The sequence below is a fragment of the Indicator indicator genome, chromosome 10 (genome assembly GCF_027791375.1).
Source record: "Indicator indicator isolate 239-I01 chromosome 10, UM_Iind_1.1, whole genome shotgun sequence".
Classification (NCBI taxonomy): Eukaryota; Metazoa; Chordata; class Aves; order Piciformes; family Indicatoridae; genus Indicator; species Indicator indicator.
Window position 1 is genome coordinate 1,153,234 of NC_072019.1, and position 24,267 is coordinate 1,177,500.

Genomic DNA, 24,267 nt, shown 5'->3' on the forward strand with positions numbered 1-24,267 from the left:
GAGGAGTGTGTTCAGCAGATCCAGGGAGGTTCTCCTCCTCCTCTACTCTGCCCTAGTGAGACCTCACCTGCAATACTGCATCCAGGTCTGGGCTCCCCAGTTCAAGAGGGACAGGGATCTGCTGGAGAGAGTCCAAGGGAGAGCTACAAGGATGATTGAGGGACTGGAGCACTGCCTGGTGAGGAGAGGCTGAGAGCCCTGGGCATCCAATCAATGTTTATCAATATCTGAGGGCTGGGGGTCAAGAGGGAGGGGACAGGCTCTGCTCACTTGCACCCTGGCATAGGACAAGGGGCAGTGGACAGAAACTCCAGCACAGGAGGTTCCACCTCAACATGAGGAGGAACTTCTTCACTGGGAGGCTCCCAGAGCACTGGAACAGGCTGCCCAGAGAGGTTGTGGAGTCTCCTTCTCTGGAGACTTTCTGCACCCATCTGGCTGTGTTCCTGTGTGACCTGTGCTGGATTCTATGGTCTTGCTCTGGCAGGAGGCTTGGACTGGATGATCTCCTGAGGTCCCTTCCAACCCCTAACATCCTGTGAGCCTGTGAACATCAACAGCTCGCTCTTTGCCTGTCTTAAGCGCTGCCACGCTTATGACAGCCTTGAAACCTCAAAGTTGGATCTAATTTTAAGGCAAGGGTAGCCAAGAGCAGCAAAAAGGTGTGTTCATGTTTGTAGTCAAAATTTTTAAAGACTATCCCTTCTTTCTTTGTTGTTGTTGCACAGAAAACCCAAACCAACAAAGCAAGCACAGGCTCTGATGAATCGTTTGAAGAAGAAACACTTTGGGTTCGAGTTCTTCTGAAAACAGAGTCCCTCCCATGCTGGGCAAACAGAGTTACCCAGCAACAAGGCAGGGAAGAATCAAGGGAAGGGGAGGTGAGGAGAGAGAGAATCAGAGCCTGTGTCCTCCCCAGTGTCCTTGGCAGGCTCTGTGTGCAGATGCAAGGGTGGCTGTTCTGAAAGGCTGCAGCTCCTGGGCCACCAGCTTGCTGCCTGCCTGGCCACTATTCCCTCCTTGACACTTGTGGTGGTTTCAGGCTGTGCCTAGGAAAATCCTCCAGAGGTCTCGAGTGAAAGTGATAGGAGTGTAAACAAACTACCCTTGGATGCAAAAAGGGGGAAATAACCATAAGGTCTGAATAATCCCTTTGGTCTAATTACTAACAGAAGGGTAGTTGTGTAAACTAACTCATGGGTTGGAGGTTTTTGGTGGGGTTTTTTGGGTGTGTTTTGTTGTTATTGTTGATTTTTGGGGGTGGTTTGTTTAGTTTGGGGGTTTGTTTGTTTGTTTGTTTGTTTTGGCTTTTTTCACTCTAGCAGATACTTTGCTTGGCTATTGCTGACCTTGGTTGCATTCTTTGTTGTGGCTAAGTGCTAATAAAGCTACTTGCTGCTTTTCTCCTTTTTTTTTTTTTTTCCTCCTGTCCTGTGTATAAGGGGGAAGGGGGAGAAGAGGAGGAAGCTCCCTGGTTTTGTCCAGGGTGGGTCCTGTGTGGTTTATAAATTGTAAATGGATGTAAATATTCCCTCCTTTGCACATATTCATGGCATTCTATATTTCAGGTTGTAGTTTTGCTTGCAACTAGAGCTTCATTCGATTCCATCTGAGCTAATCTGGCAATTTTATTTTGGGGGGTGGGTGGGAAGGGGACGATTTCAACCCACCACAACGCTGCTGTGTGATAAGTCTGCTCAGCATGGGGGCAGTCCCTGGCCACATGTGGATGCTCCTTGCTCCCTGGAAGGGCACCTGCTCTGGAAGACCCAACACTGGGCATGGCTCTGAGCACCCTGAGCATCATTTTCTTGTTGCAGCCAGAGGTTTTACCCTCAGCTACACCCTTGCTCTTTGAAGAGTCATGAAAATCTGGCTCTGAAATGCCACATGATGGAAGATCTTGCCTGGAGTTGTGGTGGAAAGTCTGAGGGTCAGTTACAGTCCCTGAATAAAACCATTAGGGCATCCTGTCCTTAATCTTTTTTATGGCTTTGCCTGCTAGATTTAAAAGCCCTGTATATAAACAAGCCCTTAAATAAATAGACCTGGAAGTATAATCTCCTCACATAGATTCTTGCAGAATTGTGTTCAAACCATCTCAATCTTCAGACAAGCTAAATGGATTGAGACCATTAGGTTGCTCCCTGTGAAGAGGCTTTTAGAGATGACCCTTCCCTGTGAGCTCTCCAGATTTCCCTATCTGTGCTTTTAGATGCGTAGGCAAGTCAGCAAGTGTCAATATCAGCCCACATCTCTGCTCAGCTTTTTCTTTTTTCCCTTCATCCAAGGATCTCATCAGTCCATTTGTGCACAGCATTAAACTCCCTGTGAGCACTCATAATTCCTCTGCCTCCTGACAGTGTCTCCCATCCACAGCTGCCTAGCACTTGGGAAGCATTACCCTGTATTTGCTACCTGGCTGATCCTGCTCAATCCTTGATCATGAATAACAGCCTGCATGATCAACATCCCTCTGAGTCATGAGCAGGGTAATTTTAGAATCATAGAATTGTCAGGGTTGGAAGGGACCTCAAGGATCATCCACTTCCAACCCCCCTGCCATGGGCAGGGACACCTCACACTACAGCAGGTTGCTCACAGCCACATCCAGCCTGGCTGCAAAAACCTCCCTGGGCAACCTCTTCCAGTCTCTCACCACCCTCATGGGGAAGAATTTCTTCCTCACATCCAATCTGAATTTACCCACTTCTAGTTTTGTTCCATTCCTCCCAGTCCTATCACTCCCTGACACCCTAAAAAATCCCTCCCCAGCTTTCTTGTAGCCCCCTTCAGATACTGGAAGGACACAAGAAGGTCTCCTGGGAGGCTTCTCCTCTCCAGACTGAACAGCCCCAACTCTCTCAGTCTGTCTCCATAGCAGAGCAGCTCCAGCCCTCTGCTCATCCTTTAAGATAATCCTCTCAGAAAGGTTTTGGGGCTAACCTACAGTCACCCAGGTAGCAGCTGGGAGTTGGGAGCTTCTTCTTGCTGACCAGGACAAAGTGCTGCTTCCACCCTTCGAGGGGTTTTTGCATTAGAGAAGTCGTAGCGGAGCCATGGTTGGCAGAGGGGTCACACACATGATTGATGAGATCAGTAGAGTTCATTGTAACTCCAGCTGGCAACTTCATAAGCCAGGCATAACTCATCTTTCCATCTTGTGGCTGCTGGGACTGCTGTCTGAAGAGGAGGAGATTGCACCAGGAGAAAACAAATGGAAGCTTAGCAGCAAAAACCCACAGGAGGCACTCTGCCAGCTCATGAGGGGCAGGAGAAAAGGAGCAGGGAGACATGAGGGGGTGGGAGGCATTGAATTTCCTCCAGGTCTGTTCCTTGGGAAGCTGTCCTCTGAATTTCTTTGTGTTGCATTCATTTGTCCTTTCAGTGACCCCCCCAGGCTGTAGCTGCAGGCAGCAGTTACATCCTCCAAGCCTTTTCTGAGCAGTACTTCCAGCCTGGAGTCTTCTCATCTGTCCACCTGAACATCTGGCCTCCACTGGGCTCACTCCAGTATATCCACAGCCTCCTTGTGCTACTGGGGTTTTTGTGTGCCCAGGGCAGAAAGATTTGGGTTGCTTCTCTCCGTTAGCCTTGAAGCCATGTGTCCAGGCCTGGTTTGGAGATGAAAGGCTTTCCTGAGAGCTGGCCTGAGACTGCTGCTCCTTAGATGCTGTTGTGTTTCCCTGTGTTTGAGCCAACATCAATATTCAGCCCAGCCTAAGGAGAGAAGAAAAATCATTACAGTGCACCAGTTCCTTCCCTCTCTTAATTAGTGAGGAAAAGGTCATGCTGGAAGCAGATGTGGAAGCAGCACATCAGGCAAAAACTTCAGCTAAGTCCTTCCTGGGATGAGAACAGCCCTGAGCATCCCAGGGCAGAGAGCCAGACGGAGGACTTGCAGGTTCTGTAGGGGCAGGGTTAGCAGAATCCCCTTCAGGAGGACTGTGCTAGGTGCAGGGCAGCAGCAGCAGTACAGAAACACAGGCTGCTGGGTCACAAACTTGCCTGGACCAGGCTCCTGGCCATTGTGGCTGGTTGAGCAAGGATGCCAGCAAGCAACCAGAGGAAAATGCTCCAGACATGGCCTTGGTGCAGAGCACATAGCTTTCTGGGAAGCTGAGACACCTTGGCTCCTCTCCACAGCCACCCTGTCCCAAGCCCTGGGCCCTGCATGCTCCCTTCTACCCTTTTCTTTCTCCCTCTCCCTGCCAAAGGAAAGGTAACGCCTTCCCTTTCTGTTCCCTTGGTTCCTCTGCTCGGTCTCAGCTGCCTTCCTGGCCTTCCTCACCTGCAGAGCTCTCTTGGTTGGATGATCAGGCAGTCACCAGTGCTGCCTGATGCAGAGTCCCATCTCCATCTCCCTTCAGCATCTGTGCACCTCCTCCTCCCAGCCTGCCTAATGGCCTGAAGGGAAAGGGAAATTATCTTTCCAGTCCCGTGGAGCAGGTTAAAGCATTTGTACGTAGACCAATATGCAACTCCAAAGTCATCATTAGCCTAATTCATTAAGCCATTAACAATGCTAAAGCATGCAGAGTACATTAAAAACCTCTTCTTAAGTGGGAAAATTCATCTTGTGGCTTTTAGGGGTCAGTGCAAGCTGCTCTGTGTGACGTGAGTGACGCTGCAGGGTTTAAGAGCTCCTGCAGACCCTTGGCCAGTGCTGCCCTCTCCTCTTCACAGCAGCACACAGGAAGCTCTGGCCTGCAAAGCTGCCAGAATTACTCTGAACTTCTGCAGCAATCTGTCCTACAAGGCATGCCTGGCCAAAAGAGATTGCAGTTATTCCTTTCTGCAGGTGACAGCATCAAGAAGTAACTTATGGTGCCAGGCCAGCCCAGGGAGAGGCAGCAAGCATCACCTGAAGCACAGATCCCACTGAAGGTGTGCTGGGGGTCATCTCCCATCCCCAAGGGCAGGAGGTAGCTGCAGGAACTCAGGCTGGGATGGCCAAGGCATGAAGGGCACCACGCAGAGAGGGGTGTGGGTGGGAGTTGGCTGCAGGCTGCCCACATTCCCTGGGGAGCATCAGGCTTGGATTGTAGCCCAGCAGGTAGGAAGAAGTTTTCCAAAGGGCTGCAGCTTGTGGGTACCTGTGCATCTCTCCATCTATATTTGGCAGTGTTTCTTCTGAACAAAGCCTTTTGTCTTCTCTTGAGGCACTGCTGCTCTTTCACCAGACTTGATCTGGCAGTTTCCATGAGGTTTGCCAGGTTTTTTTCTCTGGAGAAAGCAGACTGCCACCTTTGAGGGGCTTGAAGGGCTACCTCTGGCTTTTGAATTACAGCTGAGCAGAGGCCCTGAGCAAAAGCTAACCAAAACAACCCAGCCACAGCCTGTAGCTTTACTCTTGGTGCAGTACAGAGTGAGAGGGTGTGGAAGGAGCAGGTCTCTATATGGGTAAACTGTAGGGGTCCCTCTGAAGTCCTAAATAACTCAGTGCTCTCCAAAGCTTACCTCATTTTCCTGGTGTTTGAAGTTGCCTGGCTCTGGCCACCTCAGTAAATATAAACAGGTCTGTATCAAGGGAACCATCTGACAAAAAAAGAAACAAGCCCCAATAAAACCAGAAAGAAGGATTCCCTTTTGTGGGAATAATATGTGTAACGTGCCAAGCTGCCTTTGCTGTCCTCTGCCATGGCAACAGAACCACAGAATCAGCCAGGTTGGAAGAGACCTCCAAGATCACCAAGTCCAACCAATCACCCAACCCTATCTAATCAACCAGACCATGGCACTAAGTGCCTCATCCAGGCTGCTCTTAAACACCTCCAGGGACCTCCACCCCACCACCTCCCTGGGCAGCCCATCCCAATGGCCAATCTCTCTGTCTGGGAAGAACTTCTTTCTAAGGTCAAGCCTAAACTTCCCCCTGCACACCTTGAGACTGTGTCCTCTTGTTCTGTTGCTGCTTGCCTGGGAGAAGAGACCAACCCCCACCTGGCTGCAACCTCCCTTCAGGTAGCTGTAGAGAGCAATAAGGTCTGCCCTGAGCCTCCTCCAGGCTAAACACCCCCAGCTCCCTCAGGTTGAGATGCTGAGATATTGAGGTATCTTACCCCATTTTCTCACCTCCAGTCTTTGAAAGCAACACCCAAAAGACATCTTCTGTTCTGCTTGACAACTACAAGTGAGGCTCTCTTCAGCAGTTGGGGCTGCAGTATGGGGCTGGCAGTATGGTTTGCTATTCACTGTTGCTGTCATCTCCTTGTCCCAGGGCACTTCTTTGGAGCAAGCAGCAGGAGGCAAGAGCAGAGTTAAGCCTCTGCTGCTTCTTCCACCCTGAGGTGATGCTGAGATAGAATCATAGAATCAGTCAGGGTTGGAAGGGACCACAAGGATCATCCAGTTCCAACCCCCCTGCCATGGGCAGGGACACCTCACACTGCATCAGGCTGGCCAGAGCCTCATCCAGCCTGGCCTTAAACACCTCCAGGGATGGGACCTCAACCACCTCCCTGGACAACCCATTCCAGGCTCTCACCACTCTCATGGGGAAGAACTTCTTCCTCATGTCCAGCCTGAATCTCCCCACTTCCAGCTTTATTCCATTCCCCCTAGTCCTGTCACTACCTGATAGCCTAAAAAGTCCCTCCCCAGCTTTCTTGTAGCTCCCTTCAGATATTGAAAGGCCACAATAAGGTCACCTTGGAGCCTTCTCTTCTCCAGACTGAACAACCCCAACTCTCAGTCTGTCCTCATAGGAGAGGGGCTCCAGCCCTCTGATCATCCTCCTGGCCCTTCTCTGGACACCTTCCAGCATGTCCATATTCCTCTTGTAATAGAGGCTCCAGAAGTGGATGCAGTACTCCAGGTGTGGTCTCAGCAGAGTGGAGCAGAGGGGGAGAATCTCCTCCCTGGCCCTGCTGGCCACACTTCTCTTGCTGCAGCCCAGGCTCTGCTTGGCTCTCTGGGCTGCAAGTGCTCACTGCTGGCTCATGTTGAGCTTCTCCTCCACCAGCACCCCCAAGTCCCTCTCCTCAGGGCTGCTTTCCAGCCAGTCACTGCCCAGCCTGTGTTTGTGCTTGGGATTGTCTTGACCCAGATGCAGGACCTTGCACTTGGTCTTGTTGAATCTCATGAGGTCATTTCTGTAGGGGTGCAGAAGACCCCTGGGAGTGGTGACCCTCCTCAACGTTTCAGGGGAGTCACCTGTTGCCATGGGGGCTCAGCCCTTGTGCCTGGCACTGCCCAAGCAGCATCAAGCAGCTCCAGACCCAGCCCCAGCCCACAAGAGAAGCGCAGGCTCCTTGGTGAGGCCTCTGCAGCTTCCTCCAGCACGAGATAAAAGTGGTTTATTGCACAGCACTAACAATGTGATTTGCTGAGACATTACCCAGGGGTGGCACAATCTGTACTGGTTAAAGGGAAATGTTAAACCTGTCACTTCAGCAGGAGACATTCGGATGTGCTAAATGGGTCATGTCGTTAAAACAAATACTTCCAACCTAAATTCACAAAGTGCTGGGAAGGGACAGAGATCTGCACACTGCAGCAGCCCCAGCAGCTCTCTAGCTGGCAGCTGTGGTGTCACTCAGGGTCTGGCAGGTGGAAGAGGCTCCTTTTCTGCACACACCAATTGCCATGCAGGACAAACCAGGGTGCTGGGAAGGGACAGGGTGGCTGTGGCTGCTCACTGTGACCCAGGGGAACAGGTTGGAGGGCTCCTGACAGCACCAACATGCAGAAGCAGGAGAAGGATTTGACAGGGCTGCTCTTGGCTGGGGCAGGATGGAAGGCAGGGCTCAGAGATTTCCCCCAGGGCTGGAAATGCATGATTGGAACCCACACAAAGTGCCTGCCCGTGGCACCTCAGGATAAGGGATCAGAAAGCTTAGCCCTCAGAGGGTTACTGTTCCTGGTCAGAGGACAGCTGGCTGTAGGGCAGCTTCACTGCTGAAGCACCACCACTTGCCCCAGGCTTGGCTTCCAGACAGGTAATCTGTGACCCTTGTAGCAATGAGGGCAGATTGTCATCACACTCTAAAGCTAAGCCAGCTACAGATGATGCACCAAGGTTGCACCAGCCTGTGGGCTTGGCAGGACTATGGGTCCCTCTTCCAGGCCAAACAGCTGAAAGAGCAGAGGAAGAGCAACAGCCCACCCTCAGAACTGCCCCAGGCAGGCCACTGCTGCTCAGGACGGGAAGGTGGTGCTGCCCTGAGGAGCTTGTCTAGCTGCCAGGCGTCTGCAGCCTCCCACAGGGCAGCTCCAGGTGCCACCTCCCCAGCGCCGGGTTGCTGAGCGGGGCCGGGGCTGAGGTATTTGTGGGCAGGGCCAGCGTGGGTCTGGTGCTCCCCTCGCCAGAGGAGGCGGCGGAGGGGGCGGCGGCAGGGGGCAGGCTGTTGCCATGCACTGCACGTTGCTGCCGGAGCTGGGAGAGGCTCTGTGAGACAGGGGATGTCTCTGCATCTCAAAAAGAGGCCCGGAGGAGTCTCCTTGCGAAAGGGAGAGCTTCTTATCAACTCTGCTGGAAACATTTTGCAGGGAAGCAGGCTTGCAGAAATGACCTTGCTTGCACCAGACCACGGATACGGGGAGGGGCTGTCAGTGCTCTCAGCATTTCCTTTTTCTCCCTGAACTGTTCCACCGTGGTGTTCTCAGCTGGCTGCTCCTATGGGAAATCAAACATTTGAACCGGAGTCAGACACTGGTGCTGGCCTGGCCCACGATGCATCTTGCTGGGAGGAGAGCAGAGACTCAACCCAGAGCTCATCCTCTCCTCTTGGATATGGGGAGCCTGTGGCTGGAGGAGATCTGAGACCACAGGGGCAGTTTCACCCCTCATGTGTCAGCTCAGCTGTGCTCTCACATTTAGCCCTCACTGCACATCCATTCCAGAGAGCCAAGAGAGCTGTTGCCCCTGTGCTGCCTGCAAGAGCAATCCTGCCACAGCTGGGACCAGAGCTTCTGCCAGCAGAGCTCAGGAATTAGGTGGGAACAACATGGCATTCCTATGGATAGCCAAGGAAATGAAGGATTCCTCAGACTTTCTGCTTGCACAGCCCCTCAACATCTGAGCAAGGCACTTGTGATTCACCATCCCTTCCAGGTGCCTGCTTTGCTTACATTAAAAAAGGAGGAAAAAAAAAAAAAAACCAGCACTGCCTCATGTCCCAGCCACTCCAGGGACATTAGCTTTTGGGTGCAGAAGGAGCAGTGTCTTACTCTGCAGCCAAGGGCTTTGCCTAGCTAACTGTCCCAGGGATTCCTCTGATTTCCAGCCACTTGATTCCATGCTGGACCCCGACAAGGCTTGTCTTTCTGACCCCACAGAAGGACAAACTTTGAGCTCTGAGTTCCCCTGTGCTGTCAAGGAACCCAGGGGTATTCCTTCAAGAGCTGCTGCCAGATGGCACAACTGAATTTGTACCACCTCCATCTCCTCCCTCTTTCATTTTCCTCTATTACAGCTCTGCTATCTGATCTTTTCTTCCTTGGACACACTGATAAGCAGGTAATGAAAATGCCTCCTATGCTGTGAGTAGGAGCACAGTGAAATGCACACAGAAGGTTGCATCCTGCAGTAACTATTTCAAGCCCTCTGCAGATCCTAGTGGCTGTCTCCAATTCACTTACACCTTTTTTTTTTTTTCTCCATTCTGAACTCATTAATTGCAAAGCAAGAGCAACATTTTTGCTAACGCAGAAGGTCAGGGGATGAGGAAGAATTTCCATCTTTGATGGGAGTGCAAAATAATAAAAAAAAAGGTAAAAAAAAAATTCCAACATTGTTGCCATGAACTCCAAAGCTCTAAAAGATTGCAGGAGTGAGCCAAGAGAATATACTGCCTCTTAATATAATAGAACGTGATCAACAGCAATAGAAAAGTATCTTAAAACTAGATATTGATTTCCTGTCCAGTAAGATATATCTCAGCCATTTCCCAGCCTTGCTGAAGTCACAGTCATGGGGCTGGAGCCCCGTGCTCAGGCTGGCATGGGCAAGGAGAGTCCTGACTGTCAGCAAGACCTGGACTTGCCCCATCACTTTCCAGAAAGCTTAGATCAGGGTAAACAGGAAAATGACACCAGGCCTGTTTCAAAAGCTTCAGAAACAGAAGTCCCATACCAACAGCAACAGCCTGCAGGCATTATTTTTAAATCAAGAGCTACTGCCTAGCTCCCCAGCTGCTTTCTCATCCATCACCACACACCTGTCTGTCACAGGGCACTCAAAACCTTTGCAGATGGAATTCTTTCAGGGAAATCTCCTTTGCAGGCATACCTGTGCAAGCCCCAGGCCCCTGCAGAGCAGCAGCCTCACTTGCTCCGAGATGCTCCTGCAGCTGGCAAACACCACCAGCTGCATGGCAGTCATAGAATGATCCTGGCTGAAAGGGACCTCCAAAGCTCATCCAGTCCAACACCCTGCAGTCAGCAGGGACATCCCCAACTAGATCAGGCTGCCCAGAGCCCTGTCCAGCCTCACCTTGAATGTCTCCAGGGATGGGGCCCCAACCACCTCCCTGGGCAATCTGTTCCAGTGTTCCACCACCCTCATAGTGAAGAACTTCTTCCTGATATCCAATCTCAACCTGCCTTTCTCTAGTTTGAAGCCATTGTCCCTGGTCCTGTCCCTGCAGGCCTTTGCAAACAGTCTCTCTCCATCCTTCCTGTAGCCCCTTCAGGTACTGGCAGGCTGCTATTAGGTCTCCCTGGAGCCTCCTCTTCTCCAGGCTGAACACCCCCAGCTCCCTCAGCCTGTCCTTGTAGCAGAGCTGCTCCAACCCCCTGATTGTTTTTGTGGTCCTCCTCTGGACCCTCTCCACCAGGGTAAAGTCATGGGCAAAGCACAGGGCATAGAGCATGGCCAGCCAGGAGCCAGCCCAGCCCTGTGTCTGCTGTGTCCAACCGGATCTACTTCCTAGGAACTTTTCAAAGCCATGCAGCTGCTCATCACTCGCTGCACCCTGTGATGTTAAGGTCCACCACTGAAGTACCTACCACATAGAAAGGAGTAAGTAGGCCCAGTAGAGTGGGGTTTGTCCTCATCTTCCAGAGATTTTTCTTTTACCCCTATTGGAAGAGGTAAAAGACCTCACCAGCAGAGACCCCTGGGCTGGCACAGAGACTTTTCATGGAATTGTCAGGGTTGGAAGGGACCTCAAGTATCATCCAGTTCCAACCCCCCTGCCATGGGCAGGGACACCTCACACTACAGCAGGTTGCTCACAGCCACATCCAGCCTGCTGCAAAAACCTCCAGGGATGAGGCTTCCACCACCTCCCTGGGCAACCTGTGCCAGTGTCTCACCACCCTCATGGGGAAGAATTTCTTCCTAACATCCAATCTGAATCTCCCCACTTCTAGTTTTGTTCCATTCCCCCCAGTCCTATCACTCCCTGACAACCTAAAAAGTCCCTCCCCAGATTTCTTGTAGCCCCCTTCAGATACTGGAAGGCCACAAGAAGGTCTCCTCAGAGCCTTCTCCTCTCCAGACTGCACAACCCCAACTCTCAGTCTGTCTCCATAGCAGAGCATCTCCAGCCCTCTGCTCATCCTCATGCAGCAGGATGCTTTGAAGCTCAGGGTTGCAGCCTTGCATAAGGGGGGTGCAGAGCTACTCCCAACCCTTTTTTATTGTCACACCAGCACAAAGGAATTACTTTTGGTTGCTACTTTGGGAAACCAGGAGGGGACTGGCAGAAAATGCAAAGGGATTCCTGCCTGCTGCCCGTCTTACTCTTATCCCTGACCAAACCATCCATCCTGGCTGCACAAGAGGCCTTCAGGTACAAATGAGACTTAGTGAGCCCTGCCACACTCAGTGTTGAACAGCACATGTAGGGTTCTTGAGCTGCTTTTCCTGGTGTTTGCTCACCAAGGCCATTAACCAAAGGAAGCACTGGAATCTGCTCTGCTGCCTGCTGGTCACTCCCACCCATGGAAACCCCTGCTGCTGTGGCAGGTTTGCAGGCAAACTGGCAGGAGGAGACCTAATTAATTGTCATAATTAATAGCATAAGGGAAGCCTTTGGTTTCTCAGCCCATTGATCAGAAAAGAACTCCTAGCAGATCATCTGTCAGCAGGCTACAAAGAGGAGGGAAGAGGCTTTTCCACCTCTGCCCCTTCCAGTCTTTCAGATCAGAGGATGTTAGGGGTTGGAAGAGACCTCTGGAGATCACTGAGTCCAACTCCCCTGCCAGAGCAGGACCATAGAGAATCCAGCACAGGTCACATCCAAACGGGTCAGGATTCAGCAAGATGATATCATGAACTACTACAAATACCAAAATGACTCAGATGTTCCACCCAGAGTCACTAAAGATGGATAAAGGGGAGCACCAGGTAGAGAGTAGGACCTAGGTGCATACAACTTGAATGCAGTAGAACAGGAGAACATCAAGGAGGTATCTCAGAAGAACAGGACACCTTGGAAGGAAGGTTGAGATTTAGATTTTTTTTTTCGCCTTTCAGATCTGACTGAGGATATTAACCCTTGGGGGATGTAGCACACTCCAAACATTCCTGTGGGCAGATGTGTGGTGCTGTGTGGTGCAGCTGACAGGCTGGAGGGAAGGGATTCATCCAGAGGGACCTTGACATGCTGGAGAGGGGAGCCCAAGCCAGCCTCATGAAATTCAACACCGCCAAGTGCAAGGTCCTGCATCTGGGTCAGGGCAATCCCAAGCATGATATAGGCTGGGCAGGGACTGGCTTGAGAGCAGCCCTGAAGAGAAGGCCTTGGGGGTGCTGGTGGAGGAGAAGCTCAACAGGAGCCAGCAGTGAGCACTTGCAGCCCAGAGAGCCAAGCAGAGCCTGGGCTGCAGCAAGAGAAGTGTGGCCAGCAGGGCCAGGGAGGAGATTCTCCCCCTCTGCTCCACTCTGCTGAGACCCCACCTGGAGCTCTGTGTCCAGTTCTGGAGCTTCTATTACAGAAGAGATCTGGAGGTGCTGGAAGGTGTCCAGAGAAGGGCCACGAGGACGAGCAGAGGGCTGGAGCTGCTCTGCTATGGAGACAGACTGAGAGAGTTGGGGCTGTTCAGTCTGGAGAGGAGAAGGCTCTGAGGAGACCTTCTTGTGGCCTTCCAGTATCTGAAGGGGGCTACAAGAAAGCTGGGGAGGGATTTTTTTAGGGTGTCAGGTAGTGATAGGACTGGGGGGAATGGAACAAAACTAGAAATGGGGAGATTCAGATTGGGTGTGAGGAAGAAATTCTTCCCCACGGGGGTGGTAAGACACTGGCACAGGTTGCCCAGGGAGGTGGTGGAAGCCTCATCCCTGGAGGTTTTTGCAGCAGGCTGGATGTGGCTGTGAGCAACCTGCTGTAGTGTGAGGTGTCCCTGCCCATGGCAGGGGGGTTGGAAGTGGATGATCCTTGAGGTCCCTTCCAACCCTGACAGTTCTATGTGCTGCATTTTGCCTTCTGCAGCTCTCAGTGTGGTAGCAGCCATTGGCATCTACTCATGTGAGTCAGCATCTTACAGCTTGTTAATGACCAAACCCCTGCTAGTCCTCTTCTGTACAACATGGCTCTGCAAACCCTCCTGGCATTACACTGTCACTGCCAGGTCACTGCTACAACAGCACAACTCCTCAGAAAATAAATCACTGGAGGTTTGCCATGGGCTGGCCCAGCAGTGAGAGAAAGGCAGAGCCCAGCCTGGGCTCCCTCTCACACAGCAGAGACCAGGATCCTGCAGCAGGCAGGTTTGTGCTCCTCTAGCCCTACCAGCAGCTGGTGCCCTGCCAGACCTCAGCATCTCTGCTAATGAGCAGCCCCAGGGGAGAACAGAGCTCTTCACCTCTCCCATGATCTTGGAGGCAAATTACTCAGGCTTCAGAGGCTGCCTGGGGAACTTTATTTTTAGAGGCTCCTCTGAATTATTTATGAAACCTAGGGAGAGAAGGTGGCATTTTCCAGGAAATGGTAGTGTGGGGCTGCATCAAACCCTTAATACAGGCACTGGGGATTCCATCAAGCACCTGCATGGACAGTGACACCACTCTGACAGGAGCTGGAGGGGAAGGTTTGCTGCAAACACACCCCCCAAACCCATGCCAGTCCCTCAAAGCCAGGTGCAAGCCTAGCTTAAAGCACAGAGAAGCTTAGAGGGGAGCTATAAAGACTCACTGGGTTAGGCCCAAAGGGCTCAGGGTTCCCCTAGCCCAGTGGCTACCAGCCCTGTGTAGTGCAGGGGTAATGCCAAGAGACATGGATCCCACTCATCTGAGCATGGTGCCTCCAAGCAGACAGATGCCAAGGAGCAGCCCAACAAGGCATGGCTTGAGGCAATGTTGGGCCTGAAAGCCCAGCTCCAGCTACCAGCACTCCCCTGCCTCCTCTGGGACCCCACTCAGCAGGATGGAGAGGTCCTCTCTCAGCACCTATTAGAAGGGGTCTAGCTGCTGCCCACCTCTACACCCATCCCACTGTGGGGTGCTCTCCAGTAACTGCCATGCAGGCTGCAGAAACAGGGCAGAGAGGGAAATACAGGGAAGAAACCACACCTGGAGGTGCTTGCAAAGCTCTTGCTCATCTGCTCTCCCAGGGAAATAACCAAACAAATGAGTTTGCTACAAAAAGGTCGTTTCAGGGAATTTTTTCCCCTCCCAGCTACACTGTTTGGAAAGGTTCATCCTTCCTTACACCTCCTTTCCCTGCTTTTGCAGAGGCAGGAAGCCTCCCAGATGCCTCCTAACTCTGCATACAGTGATCTGGGCTCTGGAAGCAGCAAACAACTTTGGAGCAGTTGGTCCACCTCAGGGTAAACAGGAGCATCCACTGGGTAGCACTGATTGTGGGCTCAATGCCATCTCAGGAACAGGTTTTGCTCTTAGAGGGGAGATTTATTTCAGAGCTTCAGGCAAGTCCTTCCCACCTCCCCCAGCAGAGCAAGGTGTAAAGCCTCAGCCATGTCACTTGGCTCTGGGCAGGAGGGTCAAGGTGGGAGAGAGGCCAGAGGCAAGCCATGGGACCAAGTGATCAGAAAGGGATGGCAATGGAATAAGTAAATATGTTGCTAGGAGACACCAAATCTGGGATCAATAATTCATGAGGTCTCTGCACTCAAGTGAATAATTCAGGGGTGTGGGAAGCAATGGGGAGAAATGGGGAAGTGGGGCACAGAGCATAGCACCCAAAGAGCCAGGATAGAGCTGGGAGTGTGCCCAAACCAAAAGCAGCCAGAAAGTCACAAAGTCTGTTGTCACTGCCCTCCCATCTGCACGTCACACCAAGGCAGCACCCAGCCTCACATGGATGAGGAGAAAGACCCTGAGGCTTCCCCAAGCCTGGAAGGAACAACTAAAACCCCACCTGGAGCACTGTGTCCAGTTCTGGAGCCCCGAGTACAGGGAGAATCTGGAGGTGCTGGAAGGTGTCCAGAGAAGGGCCATGAGGATGAGCAGAGGGCTGGAGCTGCTCTGCTGTGAGGACAGACAGAGAGTTGGGGTTGTTCAGATTGGAGGAAAAGGTTCCCAGGAGGCCTTCTTGCGGCTTTTCAATATCTGAAGGGGGCTACAAGAAAGCTGGGGAGGGACTTTTTAGGGTGTAGGGTAATGATAAGACTGAGGAGAATGGAGCAAAAGTAGAAATGGGTAGATTCAGATTGGATGTTAGGAGGAAGTTCTTTGCCATGAGGGTGGTGAGACACTGGAAGATGTCCAGGGAGGTGGTGGCAGCCTCATCCCTGGAGGTTTTTGCAGCCAGGCTGGATGTGGCTGTGAGCAACCTGCTGTAGTGTGAGGTGTCCCTGCCCATGGCAGGGGGGTTGGAAGTGGATGATCCTTGAGGTCCCTTCCACCCCTAACAAGTCTATGATTCTAAGACACCAGCTCAGCCTGGCCACTTCAGCATCACTGAACCCCAAACAAGGCTCAGAACACATTGGTCATCTGGTTAGAGGATGTTCACCACTTCAGACTCTTCTAAAGGACTGTGCAGCTAGCAAAATGTTCTTCTTTCCCCAAAATATTATGGTTTCTAAGTCATAACATTAAACAGACACCATCCTGAAAGGCTCTAGTGATCCATTAGAAATGTTTCATTTAGAACTCCAGCTAAATTCAAATGAGGATGGTAAGCACTGCAGAACAAACCTAAAGTGTTCTCTTTTGAGTTGAATTGAGTGCTTCATTCAACATGAAATAAGGAATTTACTTATTTATAAATATTTTAAAATCACTGCTCTGGTCACTGAACCAGTGAGACAGATCCATTTTTGTGCAGATTGCTTCTCCAAAGGCATCTCTGCAAAAGAGTTTAGGGAGGTAACTCAGCTGATAACACAGGCGTGTTTGGATGCTTCCCTGAAGGTGAGGGATATGGCACAGCAATGTGCCCTGGTGGCCAAGAGGGCCAACAGTATCCTGGGGTGCATGAAGAGAAGTGTGTCCAGCAGATCCAGGGAAGTTCTCCTCCCCCTCTACTCTGCCCTGCTGAGACCTCACCTGCAATACTGCATCCAGCTCTGGGCTCCCCAGTTCAGGAGGGACAGGGATCTGCTGGAGAGAGTCCAAGGGAGAGCTACCAGGATGCTGAAGAGACTGGAGCACTGCCTGATGAGGAGAGGCTGAGAGCCCTGGGGCTGTTTAGTCTGGAGAAGACTGAGAGGGAATTTAATCAATGTTTGTAGATATCTGAGGGCTGGGGGTCAAGAGGGAGGGGACAGGCTCTGCTCACTTGCACCCTGGCATAGGACAAGGGGCAGTGGATAGAAACTCCAGCACAGGAGGTTCCACCTCAACATGAGGAGGAACTTCTTCACTGGGAAGCTCCCAGAGCACTGGACCAGGCTGCCCAGAGAGGTTGTGGAGTCTCCTTCTCTGGAGACTTTCTGCACCCATCTGGATGTGTTCCTGTGTGACCTGTGATGGATTCTATGGTCCTGCTCTGGCAGGGGGGTTGGACTGGAAGATCTCCAGAGGTTACTTCCAACCCTATCGTCCTGTGAGTTCAAGACTTTGTTCAGCCTTTCAGGAGCAAGGACCCAATCTGACATTCTGGTTTTCCCCTCAACCATACAACTTCATGTCAGCTTCCCTGTACATCTGTCCCCAGTTTGGAAGCCACACAACCCACAGAACGATGCACCAGCTTCCTTCCCCTGGGAAAGGAAAGATGTCCTTGGTAGGGTCTCAGCACTATGTGCAGAAGCATGGGGGAAGCTGGGAGCCACTCTAACCACCCCTGATTTAAAAAAACCCAACCAAACAAAAAAAACCACAAACAAACAAAAAACCCACACACAACTGTCAAAGCTAAGAGAGGGGGGGAAAAAAATGTCCTACCCCCTCCTTTAAGAAAGCCCAGTACTGTGAGTGTGCTGGGAAGATCTCTGAGAGCTCCACAAAACCCAGCATTCATTAACATTCAAGAGAAAGAGCATTGTTTGGAACTGCCTCAGTTCCTCTCAAGCCAGAAACACAATTGGGACAAAGCAACCCGAGTTTGATTTGTTTTGAAATGAGATGGGCTTTGGATAGGGACTGGTTCCAGAATTGCCTGGTACTACCCAAGCAATAAGGGCTGAATGAGTTAGCTGTTCACGGAACAATGAAGAAGGTTTTTTCCTTCCCCCCCTGCCCTCCAGAAATATCCTCTTGCCACTAGTTGAGACTTTGTGAACGAGGAGGGTCAAACATCATTTCCAAACCCCGTTATATTCTACTGCCAGGCTCAGCTGTCCTCCCAGCAGGAAGGCTTTCTGCACTCGCAGCTCTGAGGTGGGTGGTAGGGGTGCAGGAAACGCTGTGGGAAAAGGAGAATCGGAGAGGAAATTAATTACTTGGAGCCTGGCAAACATGCCAGTGACCTGAGAGGGTTTCAGTAACAGGGAAACCAATTCTACCCTAGCTGCAATATTACATCCTCTCGATGGAGGCTTTGTGAAGGGCTGGGTGCTGCAGAGCTGACCTTTTCTCCTGAACGTGGGGTTTGGGGGCAGAAGCTCCGTGCAGGAGGCTGAGCATAAATTAAACATAATACAGAACTGATGTGCTTTTGGATCCAAGAAGACTGGGAAACGCTGTGCAACAACACTGATTTGCACGGCTGGCAGGGGAAAGAGGGCTGGGCACAAGGAGAAATCCACAGCCCCATCTCCTCCAGCCTCCTCGTCTGGCACAGGGGCTTGTGAGCACCACGGAGCCGTCAAAGGTCTTCCCACAGGGAAATACATCAGCTCCCAGTTTCCAAAAGGACAAAGCTCAGCTGATCCCCCCGTCCCTTTCTCGCACACACCGCGTGGTTGTAAGGCACAGGCACATTACAACGATCTACAGGGTCTTTTGCTGGAGCCTTGCCACATCTTGGCCGCCTTCCCAGAGGAGCCTTCATGCCCTGCAGAGGCCAAGACTTCAACATCCCATGCCCACATGTCCCTCTTTCCCCATCAGACCCCACGTCCCTCCTCCCAGGGCACGCCGCAGGTAGACCTCTCCTTTCGGTGTCGCATCTCTTGGTGCCGGTGGCGGAGCCGCGCTCCGCGGTGCGCTCGGTGGCAAGCGCTGGTGGTTTGCCTTTCACAGCAATAATTACTCCCCAAGGCGCCTGTCAGTTACGGCGCTCCGCGGTAATCAAACCCTCCACTTCGAGAGCACCGGGCGTGTTCCCGGCTCTTTGTGCTCCGCTCCGTGTGGGCAGATCGCTCATTCATGGCTCTGTCTTGCAGCCAACTCATGACAGATGGATGGGCTGGAGTCAAATGCAGGACTCCGTGACTCAGGAAATGGCTCTGGTGGCTCGGGGGAGTTTCGCTCTCCCTCCCAGCACCCAAAATTCACAGAGCCAGAGTACGTTAGAGGTTGGAAGGGACCGTCAGAGATCATCGAATCCAACCCCCCCGCCAAAGCAGCATCACTTCGGGTAGTCCGCACAGGAATGCGTCCAGGTGGGTTCTGAATGTGTCCAGAGGAGACTCCACAACCCCCCCGGGCAGCCTGTTCCAGGGCTCCGTCACCCTCACTGTAAAAGAGGTTTCTCTTCATGTTGGAGTGAAACCTTCTATGTTCAATTTTGCCTCCATTGTTTCTTGTCTTATTCCTGTGCACCACCCAAAAGAGCTTGGCCCCCTGCTCTTGGCACCCACCCCTCAGATATTTATACACCCTGGTGAGATCCCCTCTCAGCCTTCTCTTCTCAAGATTAAGCAGCACCCCATCTCCTCAGGAGGTGTGGTTGTCCTTCTTGCTGGCTCTGAGGTAGGCACCCTGCTGCATCATGCCTCTTACAGCCCCTCCTGAGCAGGGCTGGGGGCTGCAGAAGAGTCCATCTATCTCCCAGGCAGTAAGGAATGGGAAAGCATCACCGGTGATTCATCCCCATTAAGGGGACCAAAGCAATTCTCACCTGTCTCACTCCGTGGCTGGCTTCATTAACCCCCAGCTCCCTCCCATCCTCCCTGGATCGATCATATGATTAAGCTGCAAGTCAGCACTTGGCACTCTCCTGATGTCAACCCCAGCAAGTTCCCATGCAGATGGCCTGACAGAGCTGGCTGAGCTCAGCCACACAAGCCATGCCCTGGAAATCCTTCTCTGCTCAGAGGAGGTCTGGAGGATCTGGTACAGGGTCCTGTGATGGTTTGCATGCCATGCTAGCATTGCTCAGGTAGCCACCACCACAGCTTGCTGCCAGAGCTGGAAGGAAACTGCACCACACCAGCAGGCAGTGACACAACCCCCAGAGTGCACATGTAGCCACATGCCATGGCCATTTCAGCACAGGCTGAGACCACCCTCCCTCCCTAGGACTATGCATGCATGGCCATGGCCCAGCATGAACACCACTGCCTGCTCTAGCTCCTTGCAGCCCTGGAGATGCTTGTGTGAGCTGAGCATTTCCAACAAGGCATGGACCCCATGGACCCAGCTTTTCCAGTCTTTGATCTTGGAAGTGGGAGATTGAAATCCCCACCTCTTCTGAAAACCATGACTGCTGCTGTAAGCCTGCCTCAGAGTCCACTGAGTCTTTGCTAGCAGGATGATGAGAGAGAAGAAGGCTCTGAGGAGACCTTCTTGTGGTCTTCCAGTACCTGAAGGGGGCTACAAGAAAGCTGGAGAGGGACTTTTTAGGGTGTCAGGGAGTGATAGGACTAGGGGAAATGGAGCAAAACTGGAAGTGGGTAGATTCAGGTTAGGATGTTAGGAGGAAGTTCTTCCCCATGAGGGTGGTGAGACTCTGGCACAGGTTGCCCAGGGAGGTGGTGGCAGCCTCATCCCTGGAGGTTTTTGCAGCCAGGCTGGATGTGGCTGTGAGCAACCTGCTGCAGTGTGAGGTGTCCCTGCCCATGGCAGGGGAGTTGGAACTGGGTCCCTTCCAACCCTGACAATTCCATGATTCTATGATGTTTCCTGATCAGCTAAACCTTCAGGCACTTTGGCAGAGACAAAGGTGCATGCAGAAGGTCAAGCTCATTTTTTTATTCCTTGCAGGAAAACTGCTCTGCAGGCCATGCCACCTGGAGCTGGTGCACCAAGGGCTGCTGCAGGCAGGTGCCCTGCAGTGACACAGTGCCTGACCTGGGTGACAGATTTCATCCTGAGCAGGGCTTTGCCTCAAGGGCAGAGACTGCTGGGGCCGAATGAGCACAGCATGACAGAGCAGGCAGAGGTGGCACACGTCTGCTGTGGCAGCATGCAGCATCTCCCTGCACCATGACCAAAGGATGCAATACTCTCTCCCATCTCTCCAGGACGAGCTCATAGGCAGGAACAGGAGGCTGTCCCCAAGAAGGGGACACAGCATCAGGAAGCCCAAGGAAGCAGAGCAACCATCTGACAGAGTGCCAGGCGAGAGCCGCCGAGTGCAGCAGCGACATCGCTGCCATGATAGCTAATGCATAATACTGCAGTTGTCTGGCTACAGGTGCCTGAATCTAATTAGATATTTCAGCATGATGATCATTTTAATTAAGTAAAGCCAACTGCCTCTGCTGGATGTGCTAGGATCCAAAATTCCCAGGCAAGTTTCCACCATGTCTCCCCCACCCTGCCGTTCATTTCCTCTGCTCAGTAAACAGCCAGCTCAAACAAAAAGCCAGTTTCACCCGAGGTAGGGCACAACAGAACCAGGTCTCAAACCCAGGCAATGAGGCTCCTGAGACAGCAGAGGTGGGGCATGAAACGTACATCAGGGGTGGTGCACTCAGGGGTTTGGTCCAGGCTGCATCTCCCATCCTGCTGACCAGAGGATGGGAATGCAGGGGAAATCTTTAACCAACAGCTTCAGCTGTAGTGGATTTCCAGCTACAAAGAGGCTGTCAGGATTCTAAAGCAGATCATGTCTTTCTGTGACAGGGAGAAGCAGCAGGAGCTAGAAGCACGAGGCACACACACCAAGAGCACAATTCCCTCCTCTGCTACAATTGATGAAGAAAAATCAAATAAATTGCCAAAGTGACAGCTCTAAGGACTCAGGGCAGTCCAATTTCATTAGGGGCTAAGTCCTTCTAACATATGTGATACATCTTACTTAATGTATGTACTGCCACTGCATACAGAGGCCCCCTCCATCACGAGGCAGCAGATTGCAAGGCACCCCAGGAGCTGCCCTGTGGTTTGGAAGGACCAGCAGAATTCACTGGCTGTCCCACACAACCTTTGATCAGCATCCCCACTTCCAGCTCACCCAAACAGAGCTCCAAGAGGCTTCATCCCTTGGTTGCTCCCTCCCAGGAAGAGGTGCTGCTCCAGTAGGTTGTTTAAGATACACGTACTCACCATTTCTATATGTCAGGAAGAAGCTGCCCATGGCAGGGGGGTTGAAACTAGATGATCCTTGAGATTATTCCAACACTTCTGAGAAGCGAAACCCTTTTCTTAGCTAGAAATCCATCATGTTCTCTTCCTACAGCATCCCAGAGCCAGTGTGAGGACTTCACAGCAACTTCCAGTTCCCCTTGAGTACCTGTGACACATCCCTAACCCTACTCCTTGCCCTGAAACCTTCCCATGAGCCTGAAGCTGCCTTTTATCCCCCAGCATCCCCACTCCAGGCTGATTCCCATCACCTGGGATGGCCCTGAGAGGCCTCCCGGTGCAGTCCAGGTGTTCTCATCAGCCACTCTCCAGCATCAGGCAGACTCACAGCAGAAAAGACACTCTGCATGGGCAGGACCTGCCTTCAGCTCCATCCTTTACAACCATGGGAAGATCCTCACAGGCCTGGGAGAAATTTGGATGTGACTGACCCAACCTGGCAGGCCAAGAGGCCACTAGGTTCCTGCCCTTGTGGTGCTGCAGGAGATTTCCCAGGCAGGAGACATTTCTTTCTGCCTAAAGAGTTGTGCCAAATGGCTCCTCCTGCAAATCTCCATCTCCCTGAGCAGGAATGATGGCAGCTCAATCAGATCTGTCATCTTCTGGAGGAATAAATGGTCCACAGCTAACAGTTCCTTTAAGACACAACCACAATACAGGGAAAGATCATATGCTTAAAAGGAAATCATTGGGGCTGCTTAATTCATGAATCCAGCCCTACTTAACTTTTTTTTTTTAATTACTCCCATAAAGCCAGCAGTTTCAAGCACACATGCAAGATTGTGAGCAGATTCAAATCTAATTAGCTCTGCTCATGTTAATTAGATTCATTGTGGATTTGATGCTCAGCTTTTTTCCTTCCAGTTTTATCTTGCAGCATAATTAACCCAAATTTAGTGTGTTAGTTAAGGCCAGTTCTGTAGGAAAGGCTCTGCTCCAGCTTTCCCTCTGGACAGTCACAGAATCACAGAAACATTCAGGTTGGAAGAGACCCTCAGCATCACCAAGTCCAACCCAGAACCCTACTCTGCAAGGCTCACCCCTAAACCATAGCTCCAAGCACCACATCCAAAACACCTTGAAACACAGCCAAGCTTGGGGACTCCACCACCTCCCTGGGCAGCACATTCCAATCCCTGACCACTCTTGCCATGAAAAAATGTTTCCTCCTGTCCAGTCTAAACCTGCCCTGCTGCAGCTTGAGGCCATTCCCTCTTGTTCTATCAGTAATTACCTGGGAGAAGAGACCAGCAGCAGCCTCTCTACAATGTCCTTTCAAGGAGTTGCAGACAGCAATGAGGTCTGCCCTCAGCCTCTGTTTCACACTAACCATCCCCAGCTCCTTCAGTCACTCCTCATCAGATTTATTCTCCAGGCCCTTCCCAGCTTCCTTGCCCTCCTCTGCCCTGGCTCCAGCACCTCCACATCTCTCTTGTATTGAGGTGCCCAAAACTGAACACAACACTCAAGGTGTGGCCTCCCCAGAGCTGAGTCCCAAGGGACAGTCCCCTCCCTGCTCCTGCTGGACACAGCATTTCTAATGCCAGCCAGGATGCCTTTGGCTTTCTTGGCCACCTGGGCACACTGCTGGCTCATGTTCAGCTGCTTGTCCATTAGCACCCCCAGGTCCCTTTCTGCCAGGCAGCTTTCCAGCCACACTGCCCCAAACCTGTAGCATGGCTTGGGGTTGTTGTGACCCAAGTGCAGCACCTGGCATTTGGCCTTGTTGAAGCTGATCCCACTAACATTGTTCTTCAAAGATGCCTCCCCCACACTCATCACCTGGTGATGTAAGGGATGCAGGGAGCTGGTTCTGCAGGGAGCACAGTGAAGCCATGGCTCAGCCCCCAGAGAGTTGTGATCTGGGGCTCCAGAGAGACCTGAAATGCATGGAGAAAACATCAAGCTTAATGAGTAGGACCAGCACAGCCCCTGAGGGGCAGCCCTCAGGGAGATACTAGTGCCTCTGGGTGATGCATAAGGGCTGAGCATCAGGACAGACCCTGTTCTAGCCCTGCCCATGGCTGCTTGAAGCTGGTGCCCTGTCTCTGGCAGCCTTGGAAAGGCTTACGTCTCCCAGGCATCACCTTTGGCACATGGATCTGCTTGGTCCTGCTCTGTCAGCACAAACAGCAAAAAGGCTGAGTGCCAAGAAGAAGTGTGAGGTTTCACTGGACAGCTGGGGGCTTCTGACTATAAACCTCCTGTGCACTGCCCAATAAACACATCCCAAACATTTCTCACCAGTAACACCCATAAGGGTATCGTGCTGGAGCTGCATGGACACACAAAGAGGGAGAAATGAGCCTGAGGGGATGAAGGGCAAGGAGAGACATGGGCAGGAGCTAGTTCAAGGGGAGTGCCAGCAAGGAGCCATCCAAACCACAAGCAGGGAGTAGAGCATCTGTGCTAACCAGACCTAGGGCTGGTCCCTTGTGTTTGATCTCCAGCTGGTGGAGGGACATGGCCAGGCAGAGGTGATGTGCTGGGGATGCAATGTCTCCATGAGCTCAGGGAGATGGCATTGCTTTTGGGAAGGATGTCATGCACAAAGCCTG